This window comes from Silurus meridionalis, chromosome 9 (assembly GCF_014805685.1).
Source record: "Silurus meridionalis isolate SWU-2019-XX chromosome 9, ASM1480568v1, whole genome shotgun sequence".
Taxonomy (NCBI): Eukaryota; Metazoa; Chordata; class Actinopteri; order Siluriformes; family Siluridae; genus Silurus; species Silurus meridionalis.
Window position 1 is genome coordinate 6,261,575 of NC_060892.1, and position 10,538 is coordinate 6,272,112.

The window sequence follows — 10,538 nt, forward strand, 5'->3', positions numbered from 1 at the left end:
CCCTCTTGTCAATTTTGGGTGACTAATTTCCATTCAGACATTTAGCCTTAAAGTCTGTTAACGATCCTAGAAGTAAGCTAAATTCACCAATGCTGAAATATGTTTTGTATCTTAAGTGTCACTAGTGTAACAACTAGTTTAACAACCACAGAACTGCAGATGGAAGATGAAGTCTGACACAATCGATCCTGATTTCAGGATTTGGGGATTTGGTTTCTTTGTTACGAAACCGGTTCTATGAATACTATGAGCCATCAAAATCAACAGAACTTTATTTTTCTTCTACCCTAAAAACAAGCTGAGGACATGTTCTGATCTCTATCTTTAGATGAATGAACAATAGATACAAAATGCTAAAAGGTTAACGGTTCAGCAATAAACTCTCCTGTGTTTCAAAAGTCTTGTCACAATCACCTTCAAGACACAGACTTTAGCAACTACAGAAAATTGAAGAAGCTTTTAAAAATACTAAGTTATTTACAGAGATAGAAAATAGAGCTTTTAACAATGTCTGTAGCACTCAAATCATTATCTACAATCTCACACACAAACGTACACAGCACTTCCTGTATTAGCTAGTGTCTGCCCTTACAGTGAGGGCATGACTATGTGAGTCACCCTGTTACTGAACCACTCACCACCAATAATCAGCTAAAGAGTGACAGAATGTTTTCCAAGGCCTAAACACACAGCCTCTTGTCTGACCAGGAGGGTGAAAATTATGTTTGTGATTAATCATGGTGTAGGGGTCAGTCATCAGGCTTAACTTAGCAATGATCCATTACCGCTAACGCCTTCAGATCTAGTGTTTTATCACCACTAGCAAAATGAAAAAAAACAATGAAGCTGAGATAGCCTTTGCTCCCCATTTATTCCTGACCACACACACCTTTATTTAGTATTTTAGTATTTAGTATAGTATTATATTTATCCTATTTAAAGCTTCTCTTATTTTTTCCTCTTCTTTCTGACAAAATAAAAAACATAACACTTTTGGTGTACCGACAACGTTCTATCTCGAACTGTCATGTTTCCGAGGAACCTGCAAAAAGATGTCTGAAAAAAAGTTACCTGTAACTGTTACAAAGTGCTGAAACTGGAGACTTATTCCATAAATATTATCACCTTTCTGACCAGCAGTTACACTATTGTATACAATAACCACAACTACTGACCAATAAGATGCGAGACTTTGGTGCTTTGGTGTAAATAAACACAGAAAACGTTCCAGGGAACCAGTCTTTTGCCACTTTGAATACATTTATAATTGAATTTGGCATCCATCAGGCAAAATTTACCAATGTATTGACACAAAAGTGTTCTTAATTAAAGCTCCTTTCTATTGAATCATGTCTGCACTAATAGTTTTTGCTTATTAATTTGATTTGCTGTGGGTTTCTGAAAATAAGTTAATGGTATGTCTACTGAGAGCTTCCACTGCTTCATAAATAAATCAAATGAAAAACAGATTGCTGGGATTTTCATTCGTGGCAGAAATTTGTGTGTTGCATAGTGTGGGGGGAAAAGGGAGAGAAACTTGCTGGGTTTTGGCCTACAGAAAAAAAATACGTGCCAGAATTTGAAATTACACTGACTTGAGTCCAAAACATACGGTTTCTGCCCTTACAGCCTGGAAACGTATAATGTGAAATCTCTTACATCATCATAACCTTTTATGTTGTCAATCAAAATGAAATGATGCACTCATTTCCAAAGAGTCCGGGCTCGTTGTGGAGGTAGCTACTTGTTTGCTACATAGAGTTGGACTTCCAACAATGTACTATTCCTTACATCACATTTGTGAATGCATGTGCAAGATGGTCTACACAAGATTCACCATTTCTTTTAATTATTTCCCTTTGGGAACAACACAGGAGTGGCAAAGACTTAAACGTTTTAAGTACATGTTCTGGTGCAGGTATAACAGAATACTAATTGCAGCATTAAGCAGAACAGTTCTTTCCACACAATCAGGGAAGTAACAAAGGGAAGTAGCAAAAGGAAGTAAGCTGACAAGCTGCACCAATAATGTTACTCGGCATGGGGCGTTAAGTGTAGTTAGCGTCCACACCTGATGATGACTACCAAATTCTGGTGCACACCAGAGCAACCAATGTTGAGAGGACCATGACTCATTTCGATGGACTGATCCGGTATTTAAAAACAACGTTCACACTTCACCAAACATACCACACTGAGTCCCCAAAAGCATGTGCATTCAACTTCAGGCAAACATGCACTTTATTTTATTCTTAATGTTGCCCTCAAAAACTGTCAAATGAAATAGATTTCACACAAAGACCAATCAAATTCATGTCACTATTTATACCTGAAGACTTGACTAAGATAGACCCTGATTTTATTAAAAAAATTTTAATGGGTAAAACAAAGTGGAAAGAGCACAGCGAGAGAATATAGGACCATTCCCAGCTGACCAGACCTACTTTTCTCTTACATACCCTGCAATTACGGTTATTTTTAAAACTTTGCTCTGGTGGAACCGAGATGCCATCACAGCTAGAGAATGCCTTCTTGGGTGAGATTAAACACTTCGACCACATAAGAAGTTTTTGAACATTTTTGCCACACCATGAGCATGTCATCAATAATGCACACAACATGACTAATGTTTATTTGGTATACTATGGAGCGGCACATGAGTACATGAAGCATCGTTTTCTCCTCTTTCCCTATAAAGTACACACCCTTCAACATCCGTGTCAGACTGCAACAGGTCTGTGAAATCTTTGGAAATTTGAGGGCTACTTTATTTTAGAAGCAAACTACTATCTTCAGTTTTGATATTCTTCCTCACAGGTGCTGAAAAGAAAGCTGCAGCAGGCGCTGGGGAGAGGGGGTCGGTAGTGTTTGTCGGTAGATGAGACAGCTCAGGTTTTCCAATATAAAAACAAGAAAGTAGTACAGTCTGAGTATAAAGATCTTATTCATTTTTACTAACTGAAAAAAATACAAACATGACTTAATCCTGCATACTTTTTCTTGAGTTAATTACCTTTTTCATCAAGATAATTATTTACATTTGATCTGAATCAAATATTAATCAAATATCAATAAATGTTAAAAAAATGATGGATGGTCATGCTAGGACTGCCACAATTGACAAAAATCCATAACAAATTATTGAAACACACTTTTTTTTAGCAGTTAGATAGTGTATCATGAAGAATGTCCTAAAGTGTGTTGTCCTCGCATTAAGATCAGAAAACCTTTGACATGATGATTGTGTAAATCAACAGAAAAAAACTAAAATGTTACAAAAATCATTAGATTACACGACAAATCATCAGTTCCTATTGCCCCAAAATGATGAGTTACAAATTCCAAGCACTGATACACAAGCACCAAACCCAAGCTTTGAGGCAAGCAAAATTAAATTAGCAATGGGTTATTTCAGTCAACAAGCAAGCGAATAATTATTTTACCAACATTTTTCATTTATACACACTTAATGGTGTGTTTGAGTATTTATATATCCTGAGATGCAGCTTTGAAGTTTCAGGATAAACGTACAGAACTTGGTCAAAAGGCTGACCATCTTAATACCTCATCTGATCTAAACACTGTCTGACCAGATGATAGACATTTTTTATTCCAGTTCAACACACTAAATCAATCCTGCCATTTTCCTTTCTATACAAAAAGTTTGTTTAGAGCCAATAGCATACTCAAGACAGGTTCGTATATTCCAGTCAGTGAGGAGTTTACTGCTTAGGCTGTATCCATAAGTATATAGCAGTTTAGAAATTGCTATTTCCTGTCACTGTGGCATAAAAATCCACTATTTCCAGCTAGAGTCATGGGGAATGGCTCCAGTGTTGCCCTTACTTGGGCAGGGTCTGAAAACTCTTAAAAAAACATGCCAAGTGCGCTCCGGGGACTAAAGTACTAATGTACAAACTATCACTCAAAAGGTAGCAAGTCATAACTATGAAATTTGGAAACATGTTACTGTTCCAATGGAATGTAAAGGTCATGAATTCTGATGTCATAAATCAGCATTCAGTGTACAAGCATTCAGAGTACAAGTACAAGCGTGGCTGCATGGGAACTAATATGTTTGATTATGCTTCACTAATATGCCACAGAAAGGTCAGCAATGGTTTATGTAGATCTGAAAAAGTTGTGTGCATCTGAGAAAGGTGACAGCACACGTATTACAAATAGAGAATATTCTTGAAAATAATCTGTTCAATTAATAATATATATTAGCTTCTACAATAGATATGTAATAAACTGTAAATGTTTTGGACCCCATAATGATCATGTGCATTTCAAATGACATTATGTCTCAAAATGTAGGCATCTTAAAAACCTTTAGATTTCTGGAAATATCAGCACATTGCTAGCTAGAGTTGGTAATCATTCCTTCTGATATTAGCATTCAGTTGTAGAGAAAACATTTGAATGTGCTGTAAAGTTTAGACTCAATAAAACCAGTAATTAAAGCAGATCAGCAATAAATTATAAACATTTAATAATCCCATATGTAGACTATCTACAGCTAACAAGACCTATACCTTGAATCTGCTCTCTTTTATCAACATATCGACAAAATTGAATACTGATTGCCTGTGTTTATTGCATATTCACACGAGATAATTTGATCTGACTTTGTGTGAGTAATTAGGAAAAAAAAAGCTTATAAAGAAATTAACTTAATCACAGTATAACACCAAATCATTTAAACATCAATGATAACAATCTGCCCAGTAAGGAAGCATAAGTGATTGCATATCAGTTTCAGTTTGAGAGGCAAAAGCAAGACAACTACCAAAAAGTAATGGTTTTTTTTCCAGACTAGTAGCCACAGACAATTGCTCTCTCCTTACCCTTCCTGAGTGATTTGTTGCTAGTTTTGTGTTTTGTTATGGTCCTTGTTACCAACTGTAACATGAAACAGTGCCCGCAACCCAGTCATTTTGCACAGGTAGTCCAGCTTCTTCAGAATGGCACATCCATATTAGGGATGCACCGAATATTCGGCCACCGAAAATCTTCGGCCGAAAATGGCCCAAAAGTGCATTTTCGGTTTTCAGGAAATAGTTTGTTGTGATGACGCAAACAGAAACCGCGGCCTGCACGTGCTTGTCTAAAACAACATGTCTGCGGTGTGGACGTATTTCAGTATATCTGAGAAAGACCCACGGATAGCGATTTGCAAAACATGTAATGCCAAAATTTCAAGAGGGGGTGCGTCTGCAAAAACCTTCTCCACGTCGGGTTTATCACCTGAAATCCAAACATCCCAATCGCTATGCTGAATATGAGAGGAACACGGCACAGAAAAGCAAAACCCCTTCGAACATGCGCACTCCATCTGTGGCCGACGTTTTTAAAAAGGCAGGAAGTTTCCCAGTGATAGTGTTGTATTGTATCTTTAAACAGTTGCACTTGTTCTAAATGCACTTTGTTTTTATGCAAGAACATATTTAATTTTACAACCTTTCAGCAGGCCAGAGGGCCTGTACATTATTATTTAATGTACACGAGTAAGTTAAGTTAAACATTCAAGTTTAAATTTTTATTAATTTTATCCTGTGCATTGTTGCAATGTGCTATAAATAAATATTTTCATCATTTGTAATTGATTTATTCTTTGAAAATTTAATATTAATTTATGCAATTTAAATGCCTTGATTTTAGTACGGTTAGTACACGGTCATAGCCATAAATGCAATGGTAATAATAATTGGCATAATATCTTTCGGTGTTTCTGTTTTCGGCCTTGTTTTCCTTTTTTTCGGTTTTGGCCAAGAATTTTCATTTCGGTGCATCCCTAATCCATATGTACTATCGCAAGAAAGTTTGGGGGTGTCCCCCAGCACAGTTTCAACAGAATGGTGTAAGTACCACAGGACAGATCTTTAGGTGTAAAGAACTGAACAAGGCTGTAGAAGGGCAACAACCCAGGAGGTATTGCACCTTTTTGCAAAGAAGAAACCATAGGAGCACTACCAAAGCCCTACAAAAATGACCAGCAGGCTACTGTTGTGCAAGTTTCTGACCAAACTGCCCCAAACGGGTGGCATGAGGGCCCTTTATACTCTAATGGATATAAAATGGATTCTTTCAGGTGCATAACAAAGCCCAGGCTCATGTGTACAAAGTGTGGGCACAGTTTCTGGAAGATGAAAGCATTCATGCCATTGACTGGCCCCATTCATGCTCCCCAGACCTAAATCCAACTGAGAACCTCTGGAACGGTACGTCTCTGAGCATCTGAAGCCAGCAAGTAGCACCACAGACTTTACAGGACTTCACTGATGCTCTAAACAAGACCTCGGAGAACATTCCCCAGGACATCATACACCATCTCATCAGGAATGCCTACAGGCACAAAGGGCCATGCACACTGCTGATCTACATTATGAGTTACTGACATACAGGTTGAATCAAACTTTTTCAATGTGATTTTGAATCAAGCCTTTTATAGGTTCATGATTTTGGTTTTCATTGAACATTGGCACAAAATTTGTTCTCAACAAATTACACAACGCATCTAAGATTTCCAACTTAAGGTTTTTGTTTAAAATCCAATGTGTGTGTGTGTGTGTGTATATATATATAAATAAATATAGGGCTAACACGCAGGTAAAAAAAAAATAAAAAGTGCATTTTATGTGCAGACCATAACATCCCTCAGAAACGTATGAAGTGGGGGACCACAAGTTAGTTTAGACTCCACCTTGCACTTTGAGTCAATTTTTTCATTATTATTAAACTTGAAAACACAACACACAACAATGGCAGGGGTATAACAAATTATATAAACAAAAAATATATAAATATAAAAAAAACAAAAACAAAAAAGAACCTAAAGTTAGTACAGTGTCACTGGGGCTACTCACTCCATACCGGAAGTAAGATTTGTTTCACACATCAATGAAAACATTAAAGAATCTATGCTAGTGGCTAAACAGAAAGTGACTAGCGGCTAACGATAGCACCATGGGTTCTTTAGCGTTTTATGTCCATCTTCAAGAATACTTTTTAAAAGGAGAACATTTTGACATCTCGCATACCGAGTGAATGAATGAAGGATGGAAGAAAGGAATCACATTCATTTAATTTATTATATTTTATTTTGATAAATAATTGTGTATAATTGTTATAAAAATAAAGTTAATAACTTTTTTCCATTTCTTCCCCAAAACCATAGCAACATTGAACTGAATCTTAACCTTTTAATACAGCACAATGTGTTGCTTATATCATACTGTAATGCAGTATTAAGATGTGAAATAACACAGCCTTTAAAAAAAATTAAACAACATGCCCAAACATGTTAACATGACACATGATATCAACTTTAGACTTATAGTCGCAATGATGTCACTGAACTGTTGGTCTAAAGCCAGACCTGGTCCTTTTAAAGGGTCTCAATGGCAAAAGCATAAACTGATTTGTGGATGTGAAAGGAAAATATTAAACCCTAACAGCATCTGACATGCCTGCATTTCTTCTCTCGTTTCCTTTTTTCTTCTTTTTTGGTGATTTGGTTTTTCCATAGCTCACTTATTACTCACAAATGTAGCACGAAAGATCTGAAACTTAAAACTGGAGTGTAGAAAAGAAGACAGCACACAAGAATATCAATGTGTGGCCCGTTTTTTTTTTTTGATTAAAGGCTTGTTAAAGCAGGTACAGACAGTCAAGTATCCACTGAAGTATTGAAACAAGTCAAATCGTATCAGAATGAGAGGTTTGAGTGATCGAAGTATGGAATCGGATGCTTTAGGATTGATATCACGTGGAAGTTTTCCGTCATCACTAATTACTTTCTCAGAATGGAGGCTTGTAGTTTTAGTATCTTAAATCAGGAGTTTATAACATCACAATTGCAGAGCTGATTCCCAAACAATAAGCTTAGAATGGCTCATTATTTTATACCAATCTTTTTTCATGATTTGTATTGAGATATTATCTGCCAAATAAAACTATTTAAGATATATACCAAAGCATTAAAGTGCAAACAATACATTTATATGTTAGGAGCAGTAAAGCCAACTTTAAACCTTTTGTGATATGAAAGAAGTGTTTCTAGACTAAAAGAGGTGGTTAGCAAACAAATAAAATGGCACCCATTGTCAGATAGGGATGTTTTCCCATCTGTTGGTTAATTGAGTTCACTTCAACACTGTTTGTATCAGACTTGGGTTGTGGCTATGAGTTGCTTTTTCCCTCGCCGATGACCAAACATCAAGTCATTTCTATAACAAATGATGGCTACAAGTTAGCCACCTAGAGCTAACAGCTATGCTACATAATACAATAGAGCATAAAACCTGGGTCACATCATAGACACAAACCCCATGCTAACTCTCAGCCAGCGTTAGATACACAGCCAAAGGTAGCAAAGTCCAACAGAATCACAAGATAATAAAAAGGTATTGTTTTTTTCAAACTTACCTTGTTTGGTAAACCATTTTTTCGGAGCGAGATATGAATGATTTATAAGGATATATCCCAAAATATGTATTAAAATATGTATAAAGTAGCAGCACAAAAAAAACCCCGATTTGATTCCAGCTGAAGTTTTCTTTTTGAGTTTTAACTCCAATCTTTGAAAAAAACCACAAAAATATCGTTATATGTTAGCGGACCGGCTAACAATTGAGCTAGCGTTCCCTACCTCGGTCTTTCAAGTCTCATCCCAAAAGAAAATCGTCCCTGCATTGAGAAAAGAGCAGTAACTGTAACTTGTTCTCGACAGGATCACAGGCGGGGTTTTTCAGACGCTTTATTTCCTCTCAGACTACAGATGTACGGAATATGAAAGCCGTTACGCCGTTCAATCACTTTTAAACTCGGTCGGCTCGCGGTGACGGCTCACGCGCACTTCCTCCGGGTTCTCACAGCCCCAGATGAGGAGAGCGTTCCAGTCTCGCGCTCTCTGAGGGGGAAAGGGGGGTTGGCTGAAAGAACCTGCAGCGTCAATGCTCGCGCACTGCGTACGCGCCCCCGCGAGGATAGAAGAGACGTGGACGTGTACCCGGAAATATCAATTAACTTTGGGCTTTGTATTTTTAAATACACTATATATAATAAGATATAATATAAAAGCCGTTAAGATGTGTATATATATATATATATATATATATATATATATATATATATATATATATATATATATATATATATATATATATATACTGTACATACAGTACAGACCAAAAGTTTGGACACACCTTCTCATTCAAAGAATTTTCTTTATTTTCATGACTATGAAAATTGTAGCGTCACACTGAAGGCATCAAGGGCTATTTGACCAGGATGGAGAGTGATGGGGTGCTACGCCAGATGACCTGGCCTCCACAGTCACCGGACCTGAACCCAATCGAGATGGTTTAGGGGTGAGCTGGACCGCAGAGTGAAGGCAAAAGGGCCAACAAGTGCCAAGCATCTCTCGGGGAACTCCTTCAAGACTGTTGGAAGACCATTTCAGGTGACTACCTCTTGAAGCTCATCAAGAGAATGCCAAGAGTGTGCAAAGCAGTAATCAAAGCAAAAGGTGGCTACTTTGAAGAACCTAGAATATGACATTTTTCAGTTGTTTCACACTTTTTTGTTATGTATATAATTCCATATATAATTCCACATGTGTTCATTCATAGTTTTGATGCCTTCAGTGTGAATCTACAATTTTCATAGTCATGAAAATAAGGAAAACTCTTCATACTCTTGTATCTTATGTATATGTATGTATGTATATATATATATATATATATATATATATATATATATATATATATATATATATATATATATAGTTTAAATATAAATGTATTGTTATATTAATATAAATATGTATATTATATATACAGGGTTATTCAAAAACAATGAACCGATTTCAATACGCAATATTTTAATAAGGAAAAGTAATACAAACAATCCAGCGAAGTCATAAGTATTATACTCACAATCAATTTAGATAACTCTTTCAAATGGTCACTGACTCAATCCATGACGATGCTTAAGAACTAAAGCAATGCGTCATGATATCAGTTCATTCTTTTTGAATAACCATGTATATAGTATAATATATAGAGAGATACACACAGAACCAGTCTAAAATGTAGACACACCGTCTTCTGTGTTTTTCTTTATTTGTCTTAACTAGAAATTAGAAATTTGATTGCATTTGGCCATGTATTTTTTAAATACACTAGAGCAATATTCCTATATTTAAATATTTAAATATTCCTGATCATTATGTAATACTCTATCTAAGGTCAAGCATGAGTCTCTCCAATTATACTCAGAAACAATTCAGGTACAGTGTTGTAGATCTCACCAAGTTTACTCAGAAACTATCCTAACATTTCTAAAGTAAAATAGCATTACCCTCACAAAGTATACACAGAAACCAGATTAGTATATTAAATGTAATTATTATAAATAAAGTAAATTAAAGCACGTTGCTTGAAATATTCCTGGACATTGTGATATATATATAAAATAAAGTAGTATGCACCTTTCTAGGTTTACTCAGGAGCCATCCTAATACAGAACCAGCA

General features: G+C 36.1%; 1 protein-coding gene across 17 annotated transcripts in view; it reads right to left on the reverse strand.

Annotated features, from left to right (window-relative positions):
• Window positions 1-8,925, reverse strand: part of LOC124391671 (unconventional myosin-IXb) — a 57,598-nt gene extending 48,673 nt beyond the window's left edge. For 15 of the 17 annotated variants that reach the window (XM_046858384.1, XM_046858399.1, XM_046858385.1 and 12 more), the window contains exon 1: window positions 8,431-8,925. The gene's annotated coding sequence lies outside the window, so the exon portion shown is untranslated. The remainder of the gene's footprint in view (window positions 1-8,430) is intronic. The other 2 variants (XM_046858381.1, XM_046858387.1) reach the window with 2 other exon arrangements.
• Window positions 8,926-10,538: the final 1,613 nt, after the last annotated feature.